Here is a 12,500-nt window from a genome sequence, read left to right as displayed (position 1 = left end):
TCTAGTCCTCATTTATCCTACTGGGGGAGGGGGGGGGAAAGAAACAGATGGTGCACTTTATCAAGGGCAGCATTCGAGAAAGAATCAAGGACTAAAGGAACCTCCATAGCTGGCAGAGGTGAAACCACCACTGAAATGGGAGGGATGCTGGAATAATCAGAGTCGGAAGGTGAGGGATAGAGCGATGCCTTGTTACCCACCGGGAAGGAAGAAGGGAAGGAGCCAGGCTTATATTTCTGACGTAGAATGACAGGCGTACCAGCAGCAATGTGCTGGGCGACTTCCTTAACGGGAGAAGAAGAACGGAAGCGGTCAACATGAAGATTGCTGGGAGGAGGATGGACAATGACCTGGACGGACAAGCGGTGTGGAGAGCCAAAAGATAGAGCGGAGGGCCGAGATGAAGGATTGGGGCAAGAAGCGAAAGAGGGCACAGGACACTTGGAAGACTGCGAAGGAAGGAAACACCTGACAGAGAACCAGTAGAAAGACCCATTGGTTCAGAACGCAAAAGAGCAGGTGAAGTGGTGGTAGAGGTATTGGGATCTAAGGCCTGGAAATGGTTCCGAAATTGAAAAAGTGGGAGAGGACGACGAAAAGAGGAATGCAACACACGAGCATATGACATGCCAAAAAAAGAAAGATGGTGTACCTGGCGTCTCCTCTCAGGAAAAGATAAATGATTGCGATATTTCAAATTGAGGATGGCTTCCTCAAATCTATAGTGCACACATGCCCGGGAGAAGGCAGGGTGGCTGTCACCACAATTGATGCAGTGAGCCTGGGAAGAAGAGTATTCCATCTTAGAATGGCCCGAGGTTTCTCACAAGAGGTATAAACACATCGCACTCGTGCATTTGGAGGGACCATGCCCAAATGGTCTCCAGCACCTATTCCAGGGGCGTGGAGAGGAGATGAACTCTCGAAGGAGCATCTGGCACCAGCAAGAATTACGGAAGATGGGAGGGTTTTACAATCAAAAGTGATCTTCACTATGCGAAAAGGCTGACGACGACGACCACGAAGAAATCGAGTGAACCTATCAATCAGGAGGATAGAATGGCCGTGGACCTCGAGGATATGTTTAATATCCTCGTGGCAGTCTTTCAGTTCCCAGTCACCAGTCGCAACATGGTGCGGGAGAATAGCTGTGCCAATGCTGGCATTTAACCGGACATTTTTAGAGATCCGAACACGGGTCTCCACAATGCAGAATAACGAGGATAAACTGTCAGCCGCTTCCCGAGAAGGGGCTGCAATGACACGTGTAACAGTATGGGTGGGGTTAAAAAAGGTATCTACCAAATCAACTAGGTGTTTATGGATGAATAAATCACCTGAACGTGTGGATTCAACATGACTAAGATCAAAATACTTTCCACGTCAAATTTATGCCTCAACAAAACAAAGCTTAGAATCTTTAGAACTGGAAGGAATCGTGTGAGTGCGGAGGTGATGGCGCCTAGCACCTAAGAAAGAGAGGGGGGTAAAGGGTGTAGTAAGGGTTGATACTGCACCCTTTACAACCCAGTAAAGGTAAAGGGTTGTTACAATATGCGATGGAGTCTCTCCATGGGATGAGGTGTTCACCACTGGGGGCTCAGACCTCAACCCTTTCACAGAGGGGGGAGGGGATAAACAGGGGGTGTCAGGAGAGTCAGAGAAGTAGCTTGGTCTTGGCCCAATGTAGCAGGGGATACAGAGCCTGGTCTTCTATCACAGTTAAACTCGGGAGCCTGGTAACCCACCCCACGAATCTGAGAAGTTTAATGAGGGTCAGAGAATTTCATAAAAACGAACAGGTAAAAGGTTTGTCTACACTTAAGCCCCCATACCCACCATGGAACCACAATTGGAGGATAGGACACCGACAAGACTGAGCCCCCTGGAGGTGCATCATGGATATACACCCTGCAATCGCCACCTTAAGAACCGTCAGGCTGTCGAGACTGGGCTCAGTAACGAAGGCAAGGATTGACAATAAAAGCGTCCCTCCCCCCCCTCGTTCAACAACGTTGGGTACCACAGTTCTACAGGTGAGTGTGTGCACGCCTCCCCAAACACCGGGCGTTAAAACAGAATACATTGGAAGGAATATTCAAGAATGGCAAAAAGTCGGCAGGAGGGAAACAATCAGAAAGGAGAAGAGATAGGGAGGAAAAATAAAACATGAGGGAAAGGAAAAATCAGTCAGCAAAATTTGTGAAGACGGCAGTAGGAGCATAAGGCAGCGGACAAGCTGTCCTATGGAGCATCACACTCAGGCAGCCGCCAACCAAGCCCCCTCACTACGGCAAAGGGCTGGAAAGGGAGCAGGGGCCAGATTCACGAAAGCACTTACGCAAGCACTTACGAACGTGTACATCTTTCCTCAATCTTTGGCGGCTTTGTTTACAATTATTAAACAGTTAATGAGCTCCGGAGCACCAGGAGGCTGTTTATAACAATAACAACAGTTGATTGGCAAGTTTTCATGCTTGTAAACTGCTTAATAAATGTAACCAAAGCCGTCAAAGATTGAGGAAAGATGTACACGTTCGTAAGTGCTTGCGTAAGTGCTTTCGTGAATCTGGCCCCAGGTTTCCACTGCCGGTGTCACACAATTAAGCAACATAACCTACCTACGCAGGTCGTTACCTGCCCTGCTCTTACACTTAGCAGACACATGTCCTTTCTTCCCGCATGTCCAACATACTATGTTTCTCCAAGGTCTTGTTAATCTTGGACTACTTAAGGTTTTCTTCATGGTACCGTGGGGGAATAGTTCTTTCTTACTGCTTATACTTGGAAAAATGTTATGAGTATGGCTTTGAAACATATTTGGTAGAGGGCCTATGGGTTAAAATGTATTCCTCAGCCATGGTGGCTGCAGCACCCAATGTCTCTACTTGCTATTCCTCCAAGTAAGCTTTCAGATCACCTTACAGACACTTTTAAATCTTCTAACAGGATAAGTTATTCCAGTTGCTCCTTAGTCTCAACCTTACGAGACATGCCAAATTCGTAAAATAACCGCTCTTTAATGTAGGCAAGCTATTTAAAAATGTGTTCTGCCGTTTTCTTAAGGTTACGAAACTTCTGCCGATATGCTTCAGGCATCAACTAGTAAGCTATCATCAACACCTTCTTGACAGCATCATAGTTCCCAGAGTCACTTTCTGACAGTGTGAAGTACGTGGTTTGGGCTTTCCCAGTCAGCACTGATTGAATCGTGATAGCACAATTGTCCCTCGGTTAGTCCGACGGGACAATGTCATCGAGGCAGCCTCTTTCTCGAAGGCAGCAAAGAACTTGGACACCACCTTCTCATCGAATTTAAGCACCATTTTTATATTTCACACTGGGTCGAAACCATTGGCTGTGGTCTCTTCCACCTGATCTCAGAACTTCCAATTCGTGTTGCTTTTCTTTCTCATTTTCTTCCCTTTCTCTCTTTTCTTTCGCTCTCTCCTATTCTTCTCTTTTCAGTTCTAACTCTTTTTAATTCGATTTCACATTTTCTTTCTTTTTTTCTCTTTCTTTCTCCTTGTACTCTCTTTCCAGTTCTCAGTTCTACCATTCGATTTCATGTTTTATTTCTGATTCTCGTAGTTTCACTGCCAATAGGTTGACATTTAGTTCCCCTGGATCACTCTCACCATCACTTTCCAGGCGGTCCTTGTCAGTGGAAGCCATGACACTCGCTACTTTGCCATGAACTGCATTTTCCTTTTGTCATCTGGTTTCAAATGTTTATATACTTTAGATAGAATTTCGACACGAAAATCACTGGGGCCAACCCGGTATACGTCGGTCCAACCACCAATACCTCGCTGGCTACCATAGACAATTCTTTGTGGTAGCTCAATCAATTCTCTGTCTCCAACGACCAGGCCCTACTTGTTCCCATCGAAACAAGTCTTGCGTTCCGGACTGCTCTTGCTGGCCACTCCTGGTGAACTGCCTCTTGCCATCCAAGATATCTCTCCATCCTCCACCCTCCCATATCACTTCTGAGGAGAAAATATTGTATAGTAAGAAGGAAACTACACAGATGTCGGTAAGAACACAGCCTTCCACAGGGAACAGAAAATGGGGTCAGGGGTGGGTCAACAGATGGCGTTAACATCGTCACAGGTAGGAAACCAAAATTAAGGCCACCTCCTAAAACGCAAAAAAAAGTGTTCCAGTGTCCCCTGGCAGAGCAGAACCCAGCCGTCTCATAAGAGTTCGCTTCTCATCCTCCCATAAGAAAGTAGGAAGGTTGTGGCAGAATTATGGCGCCAGATTTAAGACTCTAGCAAGTGCACATTTTAGTTAAGTTATTATTCATGAACAGAGGACGAATCTTCTTAGCCATCTTATTAAAAATATTTATTGCATATTTAATTATACTGTAAGTGGGATATATTTCCCACGGTTGACCCTTTTTTTCAAAGCGTACTTTGCAATTGTTAAATACAAACTACTCACGAAAGTCTAGTATATAGCTTACAGTTATCCGATGAGCAAAAGAGTTCCATTCGAGGTAAGGAAGTCAGTTTTTGAGTATTTATGGTGCGGCTGGAATCATCCATTTAGGTATTGTGAGGCCTCGTTGTGTGTGGGTAGGGCAGAGGGGGGGGGGGATTGCTGTGTTGGATGTTTACTATCAGTCACTGGCGATTTTTTATGTGACTTCAGGGGGGGGGAGTAATATTGCAGGGGTGGGGTTAACTCTCTGGATACATTACTGTTAAATTCAGGCTAGTTATATGCTAGAGTTGCCTGGTTGTGTAGATTTTGCCTTTGTCTCACCACCGTTCTATTCTTGCGGGATTTTTTTTTTACAGGGATATTCCTGCCGGGCCCTAAGCCTCTGGCTGGCCCACTAAGTGTTGCTTGTTTCTGTTTTACTTGGGCGGAGTATGAGTATTTATGACTCGTAAGGTCGCTTCAGTATGATTTTGCCATATGTGTGTTAACAACTTCTGCTCTGTTGAATCTAAGTTGAAATCTTAATGGGTTTGTAACTGTGCACCGTGTTAGATAATGTTCCAGTGATCTGTCTGGCATTTCTTCACAGTGCTGACATTTCCTCTCATCTTCCGGAACCTGTAAGCCTATTTCCCAGATCCTGATGCACATAAGTAGCCAAGCCTGATGCGATGTAAATGTACTTCTGTTGCTCTACTGCTCCCTTTCATCAAACTAAGTGGTTCGTAGTTAGTTGAATTCTTGTACCAACCCGCAGATCCTGATGTTGCAACTGCTGTGTTGTGGTCACTGTATATCTTTTGCATTGCTCTGTTTCTAATTACTTTCTTAATCTGTGATAGACTCTGTGGTATGTAAATGTCTACATTTCTTCTCTTAGTTGCAAGTTTTGCAGCTTCGTCTGCAATGTCATTTCCTATTATTCCCACATGACTTGGCACCCAGTTGATAAGTACCTGTCGGCCTTGTCGTTTGAGTGTTTCCATTAATGATATGACATTTGTGATCAGATGTATGTTATCACATATGTGTTCTTGTTGCAAGGTTTCAATGCTGGTTCTCGAATCTGTATGCATGATAACATGTTGTCGGTGTTCAGCAAGAGCATGTTCCAAAGCCTTTTGAATGGCTAGCATCTCTGTTTGTAAAGTCGAACACCCATTTGAGAGCCACCAACTATTTACAGAGTTTTCTGCTTAAACTGCAGCTCCGGTTTCTTGTCCCTGCTGGTCTACTGATCCATCTGTGAAGCAAGTGAAGCTGTCGGATGCCAAGTTTGCTTCTATATGCATCTGTGCAATGTTACGTAGCAGATGAGGATTTGTCTGGTTCCTTTTCCGTCAATAACCATAATCTTAAAGTCTGCTGGCGGAGATTCCCAAGGGGCTTGCATAACAAAGTCTGCATTTATTTCGTCGACACTCCTCTCAGTGACTGTGTTTGTTATATCGAATGTATTGATGGTGTTTATCGCACAATGGGTCCACCTGTTGCTACTGGAAGCTCTTCTGTCCAGAGTTAGTGCTCCAGTGATTATATCTTTAAGTGAACTGATTCTAGGTTTAGTCAATATCTTGGTCATTTGCGGGATTGACGCTCTCTGTAGGATTTACCGGTTCCTTGGTTGTTTGACTTATAACAGAATCAAGGTGTATAAAATCTTGCTTGGTTGCATAGTTCATAGAGTAGTGGGGTTGAACCCATCGATGGCAACCCGTCCTCGACTCAAGTCCATTACATTCAGCGGTTAACCCCACAGACGCTTTCATAAATTTTAACATGCTGTTCATTCAAAACGGGAATTTTCGCAAGTATTAATTAATATTATAATATATTAGCATATTGTGTATATATAGGTATAGGATAGGTTAGGTTAGGTGTTTAGGTTCTGTTGGCGATTATTTGTATTTGTAGTACGTGGGTGAAGCATTTATAGCGTTGTGATTCGAACAAAATTCGTCAGTGAAGCACTTGTTCCGGATATGTTCGAACGTCAGCAGTTGTGAGTCGTGTGTAAACTGGTTTTCATTCATAAACAGGGGGTATGGCGGGTGCGTGGAATCACTTTTGGATCTTTGTTTGGAGGACTGGCTGTCGATGGACTGGCATAGTGTTTGGGAGGCTATCAGTGCAACCTCTCTTCCACTCGTGTTCATTACATCCAGCGGTCGACCCCATAGACGAATTCATAAATTTTTACATGCCGTTCATTCAAAACGGGGATTTTTTCAAATATAAATTAATATATTAGCATATTGTGCCTATATAGGCATAGATTATGTTAGGTGTTTAGGTTCTGTTGGCAATTATTTGTGTTTGAAGTACGTGGGTGAAGCATTTATAGCGTTGTGGTTCGAACAAAATTTGTCAGTGAAGCACCTGTTCCAGAAGTGTTCGAACGCCAGCAGTTGTGAGTCGTGTGTAAACCAGCCTGTCTTCCAAACAAAGATCCAAAATTGATTCGATGCACCAGCCGAACCCTCTGTTTATGAATGAATAACGGTTTACACATGACTCACAACCGTTGACTGTTACGTATCCCTAGTTCCAACGGAATTTTACAATAATGCATGTAAGATAAATTGTTATATATAATTTCTTCATATATATAAGTGTATGCTTTTTTTGAAATGTGTAGAAGTACATGACAGCATAGTTGGAGCAAGGAGCGGGCTTGCTTATTCCCCTGTTTAATACCTGTCCATGTCCGGTCAGCTTTTGGACCAGGAAATTGTACGTGTTGAATTGCCAGGTGTCACCTCTTAAATAATTCATACCTTAATATTTACCTTATATACATTTATTGTACTTTCATTAATGTCATTTGCATGTTGAGAATTATATTTTATTTCATCTTATGTCTGTGTTAGCACAATTACATTTCTCATTTCATTATTCGGGCGTTTCCTGCCCGAAACTCTTTGCGTAATAGTGGCTTTCGGCATTGTATGCACTAGCTCTATCTATAAATCGATCAAACTTTGGAAAATCTCTTGTATGTATGTACCTTACCTGAATAAACATTTTATTTTATTTTTTTATTTTTATTTTTATATAAAGTACTCGCTTGCCATCCCTTGAGGGAGGAGGAGTGTGGGCTGTGCGCCTGTGAGCTAGTCAGTAGTTGAGAGACCACCACCTGGGATACTACGTTTCGATAAGTCATTTATTCTGTTTTATTGTTCTGTAGGGTAGATTTATTTGTCTGTGGAGATTTTCTTATGTATTTGAAACCAGTTAATTCTCTCGTGTTATTGAAGTGAATACCATTTGTGTAATATTGAAGACGTGCATAATAATTTTTGTTTATTAATTATATTATATATATTTAATTATGTGCATGTTTATTTCACCTGATCTTTTAAATTTATATTCCTGTCCTACATAGGGGCACTTTGGCGTTTACTTTTTTAATGATAGTGAACTTACCCTAGTTTAGAATTTATATCACTATCCATTCATACACGAGCTGTGCGTACTAGCTAGGTAACATTGACGTCCGAACACTTCTGGCACAGTGTTTCACTGACGAATTTTGTTCGAACCACAACGCTATAAATGCTTCACCCACATACTACAAATAATCTCCAACAGAACCTAAACACCTAACCTAACCTAACCTATGCCTATATATGCACCATATGTTAATATATTATAATATTAATTTATATTTAAAAAAACTCATTTTGAAGGAACAGCATGTTAAAATTTATGAATGCATTTGTGGGGTCGATCACTGGATGTAATTGACTTGAGTCAAGGACGGGTTGGTGTAAACAGCTTTTCATTCATAAACAGGGGGAGGGGGGGGTGGTGGGTGCACGGAATGACTTTTTTGGTCTTTGGAGGACGTGCTGCAGTGTGAGGCTTTTGGCTCAGAGGCAATGTGAGCTATTGTTTAGTTACTTGCTCGAGACCCTCCATACTAATGCTCCAGCCCGTCCTCTAAACAAAGATCCAAAAGTGATTCCATCCACCAGCCAAACCCCCTGTTTATGAATGAAAAACGGCTTACACACGACTCACAAGTGACTTCGTTCGAACACTTCCGAAACAAGTGCTTCACTGACGAGTTTTGTTCGAACCACATCGCTATAAATGCTTCACCCACGTACTACAAATGCAAGTAAGTAATTATCAAAAGAAGGCACCAAACCGGGAAGGCTATGTAGCACCATCAAATGGGCAAAATAATCAGAGGGCGCTAAATATCACCAAGGATGCCAATACGAGAACAAAAACGCATAAGGCGTACGATATCAAAAGTATCCGAGTCACCAAGAATTCTATTGAGGGACAGGTGACCGCGAGGGGCGGTCGGAAAGCAAGACACACGCTTGTCCTGGAAGTCAGGACATTCAAGAAGGACATGCACGACCGTAAGAGGGACAATGCAACTAGGACAATAAGGAGCAGGGCGGCGCTCCATCAAGTGACCATGGGTTAAGCGAGTATGGCCAAGATGCAACCTCGCCAGAGCTGTTTCCCACCGCCGGTTACGGTGGAAGGAGGACGGCCACGAGGAAACACAACATTTAAGAGTACGTAGTTTGTTACCAGTAACAGACAACCAAGAAGCCTGCCAACGGGTAAGGACGGAGGAATGGATAACCGGGTAAAAGTCAGAATACGGAATACCTGTACGAGAGATGGGACAAGAGCGGACAGCTTCCTTGGCGGCAGCATCCGCACGCTCATTTAAAGACACACCAATATGGCTGGGAACCCAACAAAACTCAACCGACTTAAATTTACTGTGAACAAGAAACAGCCAATGCTAGATCTTGACAACTACTGGATAAACCGGATTAAAGGACCCGAGAGCCATGAGGGCACTACGAGAGTCAACAACAACTACAAAGGAAGACTGACAACGAGAAAGCAGGAGACGAAGAGAATAGCATAAAGCTCCGCTGTAAACATGCTAGTCTCCGGAGGTAAGCGACACATCAGGAAAATCAGGAAAAACAACATAGTAGCCAACACCGTCCGCAGACTTAGTCCCATCAGTGAAGACAGAAACGGAGCGGGAATGAGAAGAAAAGTGCTCAAGGAAAAGGCGTTTTAGAACCGTAGGAGGGGTAAAAGCTTTAGTGATATGGGTCAAGGATGTACAAAACCGCGGAAGAGGGACTCTCCACGGGGGCAAAGAAGGAACAACACTAGGAGAAACATTAGAAATACGAACGGAAAGAGAGTCCTGTAGGCGAGATAACCGGACAGAAAGAGGGAGGTGGTGAAGAGGAGCGGGAACCGCAGGAGGGGTAAAAGTTAAAGCAAGACAGAGGCGAGAGGAAGGATGTTGTAAGGACCGCGCAAGATAGCGAAGACAGTAGCGATCACGGCGGTCTTGGAGAGACAGGAAGCCAGTGTCAACATACAAGCTAAGGACAGGAGTCGAACGAAAGGCACCAGAACTGAGGCGCAACCCAGTAAGGTGCAAAGCATCAAGACGGCGAAGAGTAGAAGGAGAAGCAGACGAGTAAGCAGGGCAACCATAATCGAGCTTAGACAGGACGAGAGAGGAATGTAAAGCAAGGAGAGTGCGCCTATCTGCCCCCAAGAAGTATGGGACAAGATCCGAAGGAGGGTAAGGGCCTTAGAGCACTCAACACGGAGGTAAGAGATATGGGGAGACCACGAAAAACGAGTGTCAAGAAATAACCCCAAAAGCTTCGCGGAATCTTTGTACTCAAGGGGATGACCATAAAGTGACAAAGAGGGACGAAGAACGACCCGTTTCTGCGTAAAAGTCATGGCACAAGTCTTAGAAGTAGAGAACTTGAAGCCATGATCGGTGGCCCAAGACGACACGGCATCAATTGCAAGTTGAAGCCGGCGCTGAAGGAGAGGCGAATCATCACCCTGACAGCAAAGGGTAAGATCATCGACATAGAGAGCGGAGAAGACACCTGAAGGAAGAGAGGAAAGAAGACCATTGAGGGCAACCAGAAAAAGAGTAGTGCTCAGAACAGTACCCTGGGGCACACCTTCGTATTGCTGAAAAGAAGCAGAGAGAGCAGTACCAAGGCGCACCCGAAAGGAACGACGAGAGAGGAAGCTGCGGAGAAAGAGAGGGAGACGACCACGAAAGCCAAAAGAATGAAGTTGAAATAGAATATGATACCGCCAAGTGGTGTCGTAAGCCTTTTCCAGGTCAAAAAGGACGGCAACAACGGAGGTCTTCGCAGCAAAAGCAGTACGAATATAGACCTCCAAGTTCACCAGGACATCTGTCGTGCTGCGGCACTTGCGGAAACCAAATTGAGAAGGGGAGAGGAGGTGATGGTGTTCCAGGAACCACATCAGACGAACGTTAACCATACATTCATAGAGTTTGCAGACACAACTTGTGAGGGCAATAGGGCGAAAGTCCTTAGGGAAAGTACGTATCCAGAGACCCCGGTTTGCGAACAGGAAGGACAACGGCATCGAGCCAGTCCTCAGGGACTGACGACGACTCCCAGATCCGATTATACAGACTCAGTAAATACTGAGACGTGCACGGAGGGAGATGGCGAAGCATCTCATAATGAATACCATTGGAGCCCGCCGCCGTAGAACCACAGAGGGCCAGGGCAGAACGAAGGTCAGAGAGAGAGAAGGGATCATTATAGGGAAGCTGAAGAAGAGAGCAGAAATCTAAAGGACGAGACTCAAGGACAGGTTTACGAAGAAGGAAAGATTGGGGAAGATGAAGACCAGAGCTAACAGAAGAAAAGTGGGAACCCAGTACGGAAGCGACCTGCAACGGGTCCGCCACAAGAGTATCATGGAGGTGAAGGACCGGTGAAACATCGGGAACGAACTTACCCGCTATCTTGCGGATACGCTTCCAGATCTGGGTCAGAGGGGTTTCGGACGTAATTGTTGAGACATAAGATGCCCAACATTCACGTTTAGCCGTACGGATGGCCCTACGGGCCACCGCACTCGCTTTCCGAAAGAAAAGAAAAGAATCGGTCGTCTGCCTACGGCAGTGCCTCTTCCAGGCTGCACGCTTACAGCGGACAGCCCGAGCAGAGTCTGCATTCCACCAGGGAACGCACTTCCGTGGACCCCGAGAGGAAGAGCGAGGAATAGAGCGGAGGGCAGCGTTGAAGACAGTGTCATGAAAAAGGAGGAGAGCGCGAGAGAGAGGCAGAAGGGAGAGGTCAGAGAGAGCAGCACTGAGGGTAAATAGGGTCCAGTCCGCCTTAGCAAACTGCCACCTAGGGAAAGAGAAGGAAGGGCGAAAAGAGAAAAAGGAAACAAGGATGGGGAAATGATCACTTCCATGGAGGTCATCAAGAACCTGCCACGTGAAATCTAAGTAAAGAGAAGAAGAGCAGAGAGAAAGATCAAGACAAGAAAGGGTGCGAGTCCGAGAGTCCAAATGAGTGGGCTCACCAGAATTCAGAAGAGACAGGGAAGAAGAGAAGAGAAACGGCTCAAGAAGGCGACCCCGGGTATTCGTCAGAACGTCACCCAAAAGAGAATGACGACAATTGAGGTCACCCAGCAGGAGCACAGGCTCCGGCAAGGAGTCTAGGAGGTGTTTCAAATCAGGAAGAGAAAGCGGGACACTCGGGGGGAGATAAATGGAACAAACTGTGTACCATTTCCCCACAAAGATACGAGCAGCAGAACAATGGAGAGGCGAAGGAAAAAGTAAAGGAACAAAGGGAACATCAGCACGAATCAAGAGAGCAGAAGAATTAGAAGCCCCAGCAACGGCTGGGGGGGGGGAGAGAAAGGAATAGCCACGAAAACGACCAGGACGAGCACCAAGCATCGGCTCATGGAGACAGACACAAAGGGGCAAAAACCGCGAAATCAGAAGTTGGAGTTCGAGGAAATTGGCGTAATAACCTCGAATGTTCCATTAAAGAATGGACAACGACGAGAAGAGAAAGGACAAAAACAGAGAACAAGGAAGAAACAAAGGCGAAAGAGCGACAGAGCACGTTAAAGAATATCAGGGTCGTGTTCAGGGTCAGCAAAGTCAGGGTTAGGGGGCATGGGTAAACTGAGCAAAGACGGAGGGAAGGAAACGGGAGAAACAG

Source organism: Procambarus clarkii, chromosome 11 (genome assembly GCF_040958095.1).
Source record: "Procambarus clarkii isolate CNS0578487 chromosome 11, FALCON_Pclarkii_2.0, whole genome shotgun sequence".
In the NCBI taxonomy this organism is placed as follows: Eukaryota; Metazoa; Arthropoda; class Malacostraca; order Decapoda; family Cambaridae; genus Procambarus; species Procambarus clarkii.
This window is presented reverse-complemented; position numbering follows the sequence as displayed.